This window comes from Pseudophryne corroboree, chromosome 3, assembly GCF_028390025.1.
Source record: "Pseudophryne corroboree isolate aPseCor3 chromosome 3, aPseCor3.hap2, whole genome shotgun sequence".
Classification (NCBI taxonomy): Eukaryota; Metazoa; Chordata; class Amphibia; order Anura; family Myobatrachidae; genus Pseudophryne; species Pseudophryne corroboree.
In genome coordinates, this window is record NC_086446.1 from 282,663,664 (window position 1) to 282,678,194 (window position 14,531).

Here is a 14,531-nt window from a genome sequence, read left to right on the forward strand (position 1 = left end):
TACACAGAAGGTGATAGGGTAACAAAATACACACAAAGTGAACAGAGAAGCCCAGAGGCTAAGGAACTGGGTATCTCCCTTGTATTAGAACTGCTCAGATGGAAATAGCAAGATGTTGTGTTTTAATACGTAGAGAACCCGAAATGCTGTTGCTAAGGGCAACAGCAAAACCCTAAAGGGTTACCAACGGGTGTGGCAGTAAACTCCTTGGTCAGAGATGGAATGATAGACACAAGGAGAGACTCCACAATCCTGATTCTCACTTGCAGTGCACAGGTTTTAGCTTACTGCCACTAAACTGACCCCTGACACCTAGCACAGTGAGACAGGATTAGACAGGCAAGTCTTAGAATACAGCCGCAAACTTGCTAAGTTCACAGAGTAGTAACAGAACCCCAGCAAGCTAAACGACTGACTCCAGTCTTACTGCTAGGTCTGGATTGGCAGAGTGTAATACCAAATCCCCAGGCCTATTTGCAGTAAGCAACAAACAAATACAAAGCTACACAGTACTGGCTAACTTTCATGAACTGACTAACCAACAAAGATTCAGCAGCATCTGCTTACCCTGAAAAGAGGCCTTATAAAGCAGGTGCTGTCCACGCCCCACTCAGACCTCACAGACTGTGAGCACAAAAACCAGCACCGGATCCCCTGCCGTGCACAGAGCCTATAACCACTGCACAGCAAAAGACCCGAACCGGAGTATCAGCTGCGCTCAGGTTACTCCACTAGCACTTGTCTCCCGGTTGCCATGACGACGTGGCAGCACAGGGCAGGAGACCCTAACACCCTTGCACAAACTGGCTTTATTCTACCTAAGTTGCCCTCCCACAAGTGTGTACTCCGAAAGAGTGTTTAGTGCCGCCGCTCACCTTGTCAGCAATCGGCGTACGAGGTTACATCCAGAAAATGTGGAGAAGATGATGTTCATTAAAATGAATTATAATCAATTCCTCCGTGGAGACATTGACCAGCAGCAATTGCCTCCACAAAGTACACAGGGAGCTGAGATGGTGGATTCCAGTGGGGACGAATTGATAATCTGTGAGGAGGGGGATGTACACGGTGATATATCGGAGGATGATGATGAGGTGGACATCTTGCCTCTGTAGAGCCAGTTTGTGCAAGGAGAGATTAATTGCTTCTTTTTTGGTGGGGGTCCAAACCAACCCGTCATTTCAGTCACAGTCGTGTGGCAGACCCTGTCACTGAAATGATGGGTTGGTTAAAGTGTGCATGTCCTGTTTATACAACATAAGGGTGGGTGGGAGGGCCCAAGGACAATTCCATCTTGCACCTCTTTTTTCTTTAATTTGTCTTTGCGTCATGTGCTGTTTGGGGAGGGTTTTTTGGAAGGGACATCCTGCGTGACACTGCAGTGCCACTCCTAGATGGGCCCGGTGTTTGTGTCGGCCACTAGGGTCGCTTATCTTACTCACACAGCTACCTCATTGCGCCTCTTTTTTTCTTTGCGTCATGTGCTGTTTGGGGAGGGTTTTTTGGAAGGGACATCCTGCGTGACACTGCAGTGACACTCCTAGATGGGTCCGGTGTTTGTGTCGGCCACTAGGGTCGCTTATCTTACTCACACAGCTACCTCATTGCACCTCTTTTTTTCTTTGCGTCATGTGCTGTTTGGGGAGGGTTTTTTGGAAGGGACATCCTGCGTGACACTGCAGTGACACTCCTAGATGGGCCCGGTGTTTGTGTCGGCCACTAGGGTCGCTTATCTTACTCACACAGCTACCTCATTGCGCCTCTTTTTTTCTTTGCGTCATGTGCTGTTTGGGGAGGGTTTTTTGGAAGGGACATCCTGCGTGACACTGCAGTGACACTCCTAGATGGGCCCTGTGTTTGTGTCGGCCACTAGGGTCGCTTATCTTACTCACACAGCTACCTCATTGCGCCTCTTTTTTTCTTTGCGTCATGTGCTGTTTGGGGAGGGTTTTTTGGAAGGGACATCCTGCGTGACACTGCAGTGCCACTCCTAGATGGGCCCGGTGTTTGTGTCGGCCACTAGGGTCGCTTATCTTACTCACACAGCTACCTCATTGCGCCTCTTTTTTTCTTTGCGTCATGTGCTGTTTGGGGAGGGTTTTTTGGAAGGGACATCCTGCGTGACACTGCAGTGACACTCCTAGATGGGCCCGGTGTTTGTGTCGGCCACTAGGGTAGCTTATCTTACTCACACAGCTACCTCATTGCGCCTCTTTTTTTCTTTGCGTCATGTGCTGTTTGGGGAGGGTTTTTTGGAAGGGACATCCTGCGTGACACTGCAGTGACACTCCTAGATAGGCCCGGTGTTTGTGTCGGCCACTAGGGTCGCTTATCTTACTCACACAGCTACCTCATTGCGCCTCTTTTTTTCTTTGCGTCATGTGCTGTTTGGGGAGGGTTTTTTGGAAGGGACATCCTGCGTGACACTGCAGTGACACTCCTAGATGGGCCCGGTGTTTGTGTCGGCCACTAGGGTCGCTTAGCTTAGTCATCCAGCGACCTAGGTGCAAATTTTAGGACTAAAAATAATATTGTGAGGTGTGAAGTATTCAGAATAGACTGAAAATGAGTGTAAATTATGGTTTTTGAGGTTAATAATACTTTGGGATCAAAATGACCCCCAAATTCTATGATTTAAGCTGTTTTTTAGTGTTTTTTGAAAAAAACACCCGAATCCAAAACACACCCGAATCCGACAAAAAAAATTCGGTGAGGTTTTGCCAAAACGCGGTCGAACCCAAAACACGGCCGCGGAACCGAACCCAAAACCAAAACACAAAACCCGAAAAATTTCCGGCGCTCATCTCTACCTTTAGCGCATACCTTATGCAACTCCCATAAAACAATACATTTTTTCATTGGTCTGTAACCTATTATTTGGAAACCCCTCTTTCTAAATCCTGCATTTGCCACTGCAGGGGGGGGACAAGGGGTATTGAACATCAAGCAACATCAGTCAATAATTATAACAATCGGACGAACCGTCTATATTTACAAAGTCCAAAGCGTGAAAATGAGGTATGGTACAACTTGAAGAGCAATAAATGTGGAGAAAAAAGAAAAAAAACATAGCAAGCAAAATTGACATAAAATCAGGAAAGCAGGTCACAATGTACCTGCCAGACATCTCGCGAGCAGTCGGCTGTATACCAGCAGTAAGGTTGCGTCTGAGAGACCAGCTAGTAGTTTCAAAGACCTGCATAATTTTGTCTCGGGTAGGGGAGTCGAGTGATTCAACAAAATAGAATTGATATAGTTTGTTACTTTGTCCCAAAATTGACGTATTTTTGGGCACAACCACATGTTGTAAAAAAAGTTGCATTCTGGCACTTACACTTTTGGCAATCACCCAACTCCCCTGAAACCATATATTTTCTCCTGGCCTGGCAGATATACACCCTATTAAGTGTGTTGATGTGAAGCTCTTGTAACCACGTGCAACATAAATATTTTAATATAGATTCGAAATAATGAAGTAGTAGGTCAAAAGAAGATACAGAAGCTCCCAGGCTGCTTCCAAATTCTAGTAGGTACCGATCTCGTCAATTCGGCACTCAGGTATTTCGTTTTATATGGGTGTAGAACCAGTGTCAAACTGGGGCATGAAGGGCCCACCAGGGAATACCTTGATAGGGGCCCAATCTTAGGGGTGTGGCCAGCCTTCAGAGGGGGTGTGGCCAGCCTCCAAATGCATGCAAAATACCTGATAACAGCCCCGTTTTCATCCAAAAACGGGGCTATTTCATCCGAAAACACACAGGTTTCACTGAACCTGTGTGTTTACAGGTGTAACTGCAACTTTTACCGGCCGAGCTAATCAAGTAGCCCAACCGCAGCACCCAAAGTCACATCGGGGGGTTTTACTCCCGATATCTCTTCAGGCAAAACTGAAAATCCCTATTAGAGTGATTGTATGGGATCAGGTGACGACAAGAGCAGCAGCGTGAGGTAATTGACCTAGCAAAGTGAGAAGCCTGGAAATACATAAAGAACTGCTGGTGCGGAATCTGGTATGTGGCCTGCAAATCAGAAAACTGTAAAATCGTGCCACCAGGATCAAAGACATCCCTAATTTTTGAAATGGCATTTAATATCCAATGTGAGAACATAACATTGTTTAGCCCAGGTCTGAATTGAGGGTTCCCACAAAAGGGTATATATCGAGACACAGTATATGGCCGAGAAAGCTTAAAACAAATGGCCTTCCATGCCACATATGTGTCATGGAACATAATGTTATTATAGATATTGGGGGGAGAAGGCATTTCGGGGGGTGTGGAGCAGTGCTGCAGCAGAAAAAGGAGCAAAAAGAGCTGCCAAAGCATGGGTATACATTTCTCTACCCAACAACCAGTCACTGATATATTTAAAAAATATTGAGTTAGTAAACAGATTAATGTCCAGGAGACCTAAGCCACCTTTAGATTTATGGAGCAATAATTTGGCAAGAGCTATGCGAGGGTGTCCTCCCTTCCACAGAAAAGCGGGTAAATTATTTTAAGCAATATTTGATATCAGTGGGGGAAATGGCGATAGGTAGCATATGAATCGGGTAAGACAATTTGGGGAATATTATACTTTTAATTAAAACTATCCTTCCCAAAAGTGATAATAGTAATAATTTCCATGAGTCCAGCAATTTGGCAATTTGAGATTACTGGGCTAGAAGTTAGAGCGGTATAAGGCTGACAGTGACAAAGGGATATTTATACCTAAATATTTAAATTGAGTGTGGTGACATGAAAATGACTGAACGCGGGATCTGAGAGGTCAGAGGTGTCTAGGCTTGGGAGCAGAAGAAGTTCAGATTTATGTAAGTTGATTTTATAGCTTGCAAAGGACCCAAACATAAACAGTATTGATATAATATGTGGAATGGAGGTTTTGGGATCTGAGACAAAAAGCAGCATATCGTCTGCGAAAAGGGACAATTTTAGATCAGACTGACCCAACGTAATCCCTTTAAAACGGTCAGAAGAGTGAAGAACTATAGCAAGCAGTTCCAGTGCAATTGCAAACAACCCCTGCCGAGTGCCTCGATGGATCTGAAAAGGAGAGGAAAGATAGCCATTGCTGGACACTTGGGTACGAGGAGGGGAATACAGAGCTTTCAGCAAAGAAATAAAATTCCCTGGGAACCCAAACCGTGTAAGGGCATGAAATAAATGATCCCAGGTAATCAAGTCAAACACCTTTTCCACGTCCATAGAAATAATAGCCTGATGAGAGGGGTTCGCAGAGAAGGAGCACCACAATCACTTTTCGTATGTTAACAGTGGAGTGCCTACCCCAAATAAAACTGGTTTGGTCGGGATCAATAACAGAAGGCAAAATAAATTTTAATCATTCAGCCTTTACTTTCATTAACAATTTATAATTATTATTATCCTTTATTTATATGGCGCCACAAGGGTTCCGCAGCGCCCAATTACAGAGTACATGAATAATCAAACAGGAAAACAGCAACTTACAGTTGATGACAGTATTGGACAAGTACAGGGTATATAAACATAGTTACATCAGCAGATGACATTCTACATCTAATAAAGATATCGGGCGATAGGAGAATGGTAATTCAGGGTAGCGCCCTGGTTTAGGAAGTACCTTTATTACCGCAGAATTAAAATGAAGGGAGATAACATAATCAGACAGGATAATATTAAAGAAGGCGGTGAGAGGGACAACAATTTTACTGTTGAGTATTTTGAAAAACTCCCCTGAGTACCCATCTGGGCCGTGGGTTTCAAATGGTTTATGGCAGCTTTCACCTCCTCAACTGTGATGGGGGCTATCAGCATATCAGCATGGGTAGAGGAAATCAGAGGAATATCTGCATAATTTCAAAAGGCTGATTTTTTAGTTGGATCAATAGTGGGGTGAGAATAAAGGTCCTCATAAAAATCTCTAAAAAGGTTAACTATGTCCTGATGTATTACATTGCCAGAGGGATTTCAAAGAGTCGAAATGGAGGTTGGGGCAGTATGAGAGTGCAATAGATTAGAAAGTAGCCTGCCTGTTTTATTTCCATGCTTATAATACTGGAAATGTATGTCTGGAGGCTAATTGATACATAACGCCTTCAAAATGAACTTTGTCTTTCAAATATTGTGAGCGGGTAGATGGAGAAGGTCGAGTCTTATACACTTGAAACGAGGATGTGAGCCTGAATATAAAGACTTTCACAATTTTTCCTATGCTGGGCCATGTAGGCCATAATTTCCCCACGAAGGACAGACTTCGCAGCTTGCCAAAACAAGGCAGGATCTTGGGTATGAACTGCATTACTATGGGCATAATCCAGCCATTTTGCCTCCAACATATTCCTAAATTTTACTGAATTTACTGAAATGTGAGGGAAATCGCCACGGCTTATAAAATCCACTGTCAACAACTGGGATGAGAGTAAACCATACAAGTGCGTGGTCTGAAAGGCTAATAGGCTCAATATTAGAAGCGTCCACCATGGAAACAAGTGTATCAGACAACAAAATATAATCAGTACGCGATAAAGTGGCATGGGCAGTGGAAAGGCATGTGAATTCCTTATCTACCGGGTGAAAGGACCTCCACACATCAAGTAGACGGAAATCGGAGGCCATTTGGGGGATGCCCAAAACAGGGGGTTTACGAGGCTTAGTGGGAGGGTGTTGACGGTCCATAAAATCCGATGCCACTATATTAGAGTCCCCACCAACAATTAGAGAGGAATCACGAAACACACTAAGTTTGGCTAGAATGTTTTGAAATAAATTTTTGGAGTATACATTGGGTGCGTAAATATTACATATTACAAACCTATCAGCCTGTATGGAAACTACAGAAATTACATATCAATCCATAGGGTCGACTACAGTAGTAGGAAGCGTAGGAGCTAGTTGTCTCTCAATCAAAATAACTACCCCACGCTTTTTAGAATTAAAGGCAGCAGAGGAAAGTACAGAATAACCCATAGTGTTAAGCTTTACAATTTTTTGGGGGAAAAGGTGGGTTTCCTACAGCAGCACTATGTCCACACCCAGTTTTCTCACATGGGAAAGGATTCTCGTGCGTTTTAATGGGAGAGTTTATCCCTCCCACATTCCAAGAACAGATCTTTAGTGGGACCATAACAAAACTTCAAGAATAATAGAGATCGGGCCTTCATAGTATAGCAGAAATAATGAAAAAGGCAGCAGAATGTACCCATAGTAAGAATAAAAATATATGCAAGTTGACAGCGTACTTAGAAAAGCAATGAGAACATGAACCAGCGCAATAGGACATTCCAACACTTTTGCTTGATGAGAGGGGGAGGATAGAATAAAGACAAACATGGATCAAAACACAGATAAATAAAAACAAACAAAAAACAAAAATACACATTGCAGAGGAATAAATTCCCTGCAGCCAACAGGCGTATATTACACTTCCGGGAAGATACATCCAACAGTTCAGATGTGGTGTACAGAGACACCACACAATGAACCAGAGCGAACAGAGATCGGATAGGGGGAAGGGAGATGGGGGGGAGGGCTCCAAGGAGAACAAATATAAGTCCCACACATTAAATCACAGTAAAACATAAAATACATAGTGGGATTAGTTGTAGGGTGGGGATATATACTACCAATAGTCAGACCAGCACCAAGACAACTTTAAAGATAAAAAGAACTAAAAAAAATATTAATTGCAATAATTGCAATAACAGGAAACAGTAAGTAATAACCAAGGGAACCCGGGCAACAATAGGGTACAATAAACACACAAAAATGCCACTCAAGTATTATAAGAAGTACATACGATACTAATATTTTCCAAATCAAAGAGGCATGAGATAAGCAATTTGTATAGTAAAGAATCCAAAGAAGAAACAGGTCATATAATATAACATTTTTCAAGTATCCAAGGGATTCATATGATACCAAAACTCTCCATTCGGAAGGACTAGCAAATAAAGATGAAGTTAAAATGTCCAGGAGAGAAATAAACTAGAAAAAATTCCCAACAAATAATGCAGGAGGATGTATGTCCTGAGTGCTCATGCTGGTAGGGGAGCCCGTAGCAGACCTCGCTTGGGCTTCGTCGCGTAAATAATTAGATGCCTCATCAGGGGTAGAAAAATCCACAAAGGAGTCTGCCGTGAAAAGACGAAACGGAGCTGGATACAAGAGGGCAAAACGCCTGTAGTTTTCAAACAGTTCTGAGCAGAGACCAGAAAAAGCTTTTCCGGCACGAGTGACTTTTGCCGAATAACCCGAAACAGGAACAGTTTGTGGCCTTCCCAGGTAATGGACCAATTGCATTTGGATGCCTGCCAGAGTGCTTAGTCACCCTGGGTCTAGAATCTTTAACGTTCCTGGGAGGCAAAATACGGTGTGCTCTTTCAACGACCAGGGTGGTCATTCCGAATTGTTCGCTCGTTGTCGATTTTCGATATGCTGCGATTTGCTGCTAAATGAGCATGGTACGCAGCACGCATGCGCTTAGTTATTTAACTAAAAACTTAGCAGTTTTGCTGTTGTTAGTGCAGCGCTTTTCAGTTGCACTGCTGATCGGTGTGTGATTGACAGGAAAGGGGCTTTTCTGGGTGGTAACTGAGCGTTTTCCGGGAGTGTGCTAAAAAAACGCAGGCGTGTCAAGCTAAAATGCAGGAGTGTCTGGAGAAACGGGGGAGTGGCTGGCCGAACGCAGGGCGTGTTTGTGATGTCAAACCAGGAACTAAATGGACTGAGCTGATTGCAATCTAGGAGTAGGTCTGGAGCTACTCAGAAACAGCAAAGAATTATTTAGTAGCAATTCTGCTAATCTTTCGTTCGCTATTCTGCTAAGATAAGATACACTCTCAGAGGGCGGCGGTCTAGCGTTTGCAATGCTGCTAACAGCAGCCAGCAAGCGAACAGCTCGGAATGAGGGCCCATATCTGCACAGGAATCACTCACATCCACTATCCTCAGGTTGTACCGACGTGAGCGATTTTCCAGGTCATCCACTTTACTGAGCACTTGCACATGCTGTTTGTATAAAGAATCATGGTGGTCATTCCGAGTTGTTCGCTCGTTGCCGATTTTCGCTATATTGCGATTAGTCGCTTAATGCGCATGCGCAAGGTTCGCAGAGCGCATGTGCTTAGTTATTTTACACAAAAGTTAGGTATTTTACTCACGGCATAACGAGGAATTTTCATCGTTCTGTTGATCGTACTGTGATTGACAGGAAATGGGTGTTTCTGGGCGGAAACTGGCCATTTTCTGGGCGTGTGCGAAAAAACGCTGGCGCTTCTGGGAAAAACGCGGGAGTGTCTGAAGAAATGGGGGAGTGTCTGGGCGAACGCTGGGTGTGTTTGTGACGTCAAACCAGGAACGAAACTGACTGAACTGATCGCAATGGCTAAGTCTGGAGCTACTCAGAAACTGCTAAGAAATTTCTATTCGCAATTGTGCTAATCTTTCGTTCGCAATTCTGCTAAGCTAAGATACACTCCCAGAGGGCGGCGGCTTAGCGTGTGCAATGCTGCTAAAAGCAGCTAGCGAGCGAACAACTCGGAATAAGGGCCCATATTGCTGCTTGAGCATGGTAACATCGTGGAAGGTATCACCAATCCAATTTTCTGTGACTTGGACCCTCATAGTGAGTTGCACAATATTATGGTTGGCTTCCAGAAGTGTCTGCTTGAAAGAGTCTGCCAGTTCCTGCATCAGGGGAGACATAGTCTCTCTTATAGCCTTCACAATGTCTCCATATGCAGCTAGGGCTATAGGCACTCCATCCACAGGCTGTGGGCCAGGAGAGGCATGGAGCATTGCTGGAAGGGCCGCAGGGGATCCAGGTTGTGAAGAGGTGGCAGCAGGGTTAGCAGACACAGGAGCCGCAGGATAGGCATTTTTGTTTCTGGTGCTGCTGTCTGGATGGCATGAGAGTGGGGAAATACCTCTCCATACATGGGGGTGGTGTTTCCCTAAACTTTAGTGGGGCTGGTCCAGCCAAAAGTGCCCTCAGAGGGAGTAAAAATGGAGTTCCCATTGCGACTTGTGAGGAGCTGGGCTAGGCAGCTTCCATCTCCGTTGGCGGCAGATATACATTAGGGTTTTGGCAGCAGCCAAGTAGCCTTCCTATCAGTGACTGGGGGCTGCTGCATCACATGATCAAATACAGGAACTCCAGCCTCTGTACCGCCTCTTCTACTATGCAAGGCAGGGGTTCCCAACCACAGTAAATTAATTAGTACCTCAGTTATTTAGATTCAGCCACCTGTGCTCAAGCATGGATATCACTAAAACCTGGACTGTTAGTGTGCCTTGAGGACCGAGTTTGAGAATTACTGATGTAAGGTAAAGGGGGTAATAGGGTGAAGAGCAATAGTGGGTGATGAATAAGAGGGAAGATATGAGATATGATATAAGTTGATTAATAAAAGATGAGGGTATAATGAGTAACGGGTATCTGATGAAGGAAGTTAATGAAGGTGGGTAATAATAATAAATAACAGATGCTTGATGACTGATAAAAACATTTTGCTCACTATCGTGAAATGTATTTTCTCATATTGTCAAATAAGTGTTGTTTTTTTTTTACCTTTTACTATTCTGGTATGGTATATAGATATTACTGTAACTAAGTCCCCCAATGAAGTTCCAAGGAGTTTAAAAGGAAATATGGCTGGAGGAGGGCCCAATTCTTCTAATCCTCTTGGTATGCACCCTAATCATGCCCCTAATGGCAGAACACATGCCAGCATGTTTGTATTTTATTTTTTACCGATAGAATTGGGTACAAATGAGCAGGTACTGTCTCTTGGCTACGTGTCTACATCACTGCTGCTTATTCAGGAGATAGTTGGTGCATAGTAAAGGTAGAGGATGGGTTGCTTCTCACCGGATACTATATTACTAGGTTGAAAAAACAAATAGTACAAGATAAAAAGGATTTTGAGTTTTCAATCCTAACATCAGAGTTCAGAAAGAAGATATAGATTTAAATAGAATTCTTTTTTTTTCATTAGTGATTCTTTAAACTAGCTAAGTGGTGTGTGACAATGGTAGATCCCCCTTATCCCGTAAAATGATAACGATAACTGGTATTGGTTGCCTTTCGTGGACAATTGAAGGCATGCATGGCAAAGGCATTGGTGATTCCATTTTAGAATTTCCATTTGCTATGTGGGAAGTCTGGGGTCACTAACATGAATGGTTAACTTACTGCTTCACAGGGTAAGATTTATGCATGCGCAAGCTGCTTTGCCTATAACAATCGTAATCTCTACTAATTGAGCTATCCAGGCCTGTGCTCAGGGGCGGATTTAGGTGTGAGGGCTCTCCTAGGCACAACAGTAATGGCCGCCCCCTCACTTGCCTAATTTTATTCTTTTTATTGATTGGTTATAAGCCCTCATTTGATGATAGCCAATTTAATAGAATAATAAAAAAGAAGCAACTATTTTTTTATTTTTAATTATGTATACATATATACTAAGTAGGACAGCTTACAGGGGCAGTATGTGCATGTCCTACCCATTTACACTACATTCAAGATGGCATATGGTACAGTACAGTGGAAATATTTTGCAGTTACTGCTACTTTTTGGGCTGACAGTACCAACACCAGCATCCAAGTGCCACCCTCAAACAAGTGCCGCTCCTAGCCACGTGCCTCATGTGCCTTATGGGAAATTTGCTACTGCTTGTGCTGCAGGGACAACCCGCTACTACAAAGCTCTCTGCCATGTGCAAGAGAAGGGTCTGAAAAGGCCAACTTTGTGAGAAGACTCAAGGTAGTTTACTTCCCAGCTCATGTGAATTACATTGTGCTAGGGAACGGGCACTGAAGGATTCAAGGACCAGGCGAATCGAACAACAAGCATGATAAGTAAATAATCAGATCTTAAAATAATGAATGAATGAACTCTAATGCTACATTTTAAGGTTTCAACAGAGCTTAATATGATAATTGTTAAAATGATTACTAGTGTTATTAATCTGTAAAAGGCTGCACTGAAAGCAAATTTTCTTCTTTATATTATGTCTATAATTTTCTTATACATGCTTTCTCCCACGTCTCTGCCTTCCATTTCAGAGTTATCCCCCAACCTGACGTCTCTAGCATTCTCCAGTTAATAGCATGGTGAATTGTTAAAAGATCTTTGCCTGTCATGTTTTGTAAGAGGCTTATACATTATTCCAGGACACTTGCTGACTTCCTCCTCCTTTATTTACTTATAGATGAATGCTAAAAGCTTCTATCATAGAAGGAAGACTGCATTGAGAAGACAGAAGCACTTTGTGCCATGAAAACTATGTGTGTTGTAAAGTATTTAATTCTATCACTGTGGTTGTCTGCTTGGTTCATGGTTTCTAGTGTAAGTAATTATTTCATTCTGATTGCCACTGCCCTCTTTTCTTCAACTGATCTTCATCTTTCTCCTCCACTGATGGAAATTGTTTGGTATATGGATTTATTGATATCTGTAAGATATAAACACTAATCAAATGGTCTCCAGCCTGATAATTAAGCAAATAGTTTCTAATCTAATTATAGTGTGTGGTCAGCTTTCAGCGGGAAGCGGTTAGCATACCGCCAGTCGGGATCCCAGCGATCACAATACAGACGCCAGAATCCCGACAAGTAGTGAAATGCAGATGCAGGAATACCAGCGACACAGGCTATTCTTCCTCCGTGGGAGTCCATGACACGGATAGAGAATATAACCTGTTGCGAGCGCAGCAAGCCACCGTGCCACGGCGTGGCGAGCACAGCGAGCCCACAAAGAGCTTTCTAGCACTCGCACAACCATACTGGTGGCCAGGATGCCGATGTTGGTATATACTGACGGCCGGCATCCCGGCCGCCAGTATATCAATATGAATCCCTTTCAACAACCTGATACGTTTTAGAGTACTGTCATTGGTTTGCAATACTCTATGCTCACTGTCCTATTACAGTAGAGAGCACCCAATACACAGCTGCACTTTACACCTCATCCCCTGGATGAAGTACACTAATTAGATCATCTGGATTCCAGTATCACCTATGCGGATATCATCAAGATCTACTTCTCTTCCCCTGACACTCCAGTTCTCTAATATCTCTGATGAGCAACTGTCTCTCTGCTCCATAAAGATGTTTCAATTCTATCTAAAGCTAAGCTTTTCCAAATCATGGCTTATTACATATCATCCTCCTAGAGACACCACCTCCACTTAAATCTCCCACATCATCACTACCACCTCCTCGTACATCTCCCACATCATCGCCAGCAACTTCACTTACATCTCCCACATCATCGCCACCAACTTCACTTGCATCTCCCACATCATCGCCACCAACTTCACTTAAATCTCCCATGTGATCAATTTCCCACTACCAAACTCATTTGAGTCTGTTCTTTGCTTTACGCCTTATATTCCATCCTTGCCTAGTCCATTTGTTTTCATCTTCAAAATATTGCTAGAATACAGTGCCCTAGTCTCTCATCATCTCCTACCTCAACTACTGGAACTTTCTGTTAATTGGCATTCCACTCACTCATCATCCTTGTTTCAAATGTCAATACATCTGAAATGCTGCAGCAAGACTGATCTTCCTCTGTAACTACTACACAACTACTGCACCATTCTTCAAATACCTTTGCTGTCTCCTCATTTGCTCCATTTGAAATAAATAACTGTTTTGCAGTCTTTCCTCTATGCTCTACGCATCCAGGTGCAGTGGGAGCAGGGATTCAGTATGATTTACCGGCGGATAGGATGCCATCTGTCCATATCCCAACAGCAGCATCCTGCCCCCAGAATTCCGGCAGCAGGGCGAGCGTAAAGAGTCCCTTTGCAGGCTTGGAGACTTGCTGTGCTCGCCACAGAATCTATTCCCACTCTATGGGTGTCGTGGCAATAGTCCTGCTTTGATGGGATTCCAGCTGGCGGCATTGCCGGCTGTTGGGATTCCGGCGTCGGTATCCTGACCGGCGGGATCCCGACAGCCTGCAAATTGAACATATCCCTGGAGCAGAACAAAGATTTGGAAACAAACATTCTGTACTGGATCAACACAAACTGAACTGTTCTCATGCAAGATCTTTGCTGCCATCCTTCCATTCATTATTTGTGCCATTTTCATTTATGTAGCTGAAAAATATTTTATTCTGTAGTTCTGTACACAAATAGCATTTGAAATGAGATGAAGAAAACCTCTGTAGCTTAATGAATGCCCTGCTTTACTGATTACTGCAGTGGTTCCCAAATGTTATGGAATCACAGCGCCCAAGAATATCATAATTTTTTCAGGGCACCCCTAGGCCAAAAGTTTATTTTTGTGAGATTCAGAAAAACAATAAATTAAGTAAAAAAAGTTATATGTCTTCCTTAGGTTCAGTTATGTGGTGAGGGACAGGATTTGCTTCTACTTATCCACATATTTTATGATGGAAAGCCACAAGCACTGGTTTCCCTGTTACATTGACCATAAATAATTTTACATAGTCCTCCTGAACCACCAATCCAAGTGATCCCTGCAAGTGCCCGAGGCCACAGCATCCAGTCTGGGAACTACTGGATTAGTGGGAT

The 14,531-nt window shown here is 43.4% G+C and overlaps 1 long non-coding RNA gene across 1 annotated transcript in view; it reads left to right on the plus strand.

Moving 5' to 3' along the window:
- The window catches only part of LOC135057707 (uncharacterized), a 130,908-nt gene extending 116,753 nt beyond the window's left edge, over window positions 1-14,155 (plus strand). Inside the window, exon 3 of the long non-coding RNA XR_010244314.1 lies at window positions 12,195-14,155. This is a non-coding gene — a long non-coding RNA (uncharacterized LOC135057707). The remainder of the gene's footprint in view (window positions 1-12,194) is intronic.
- Window positions 14,156-14,531: the final 376 nt, after the last annotated feature.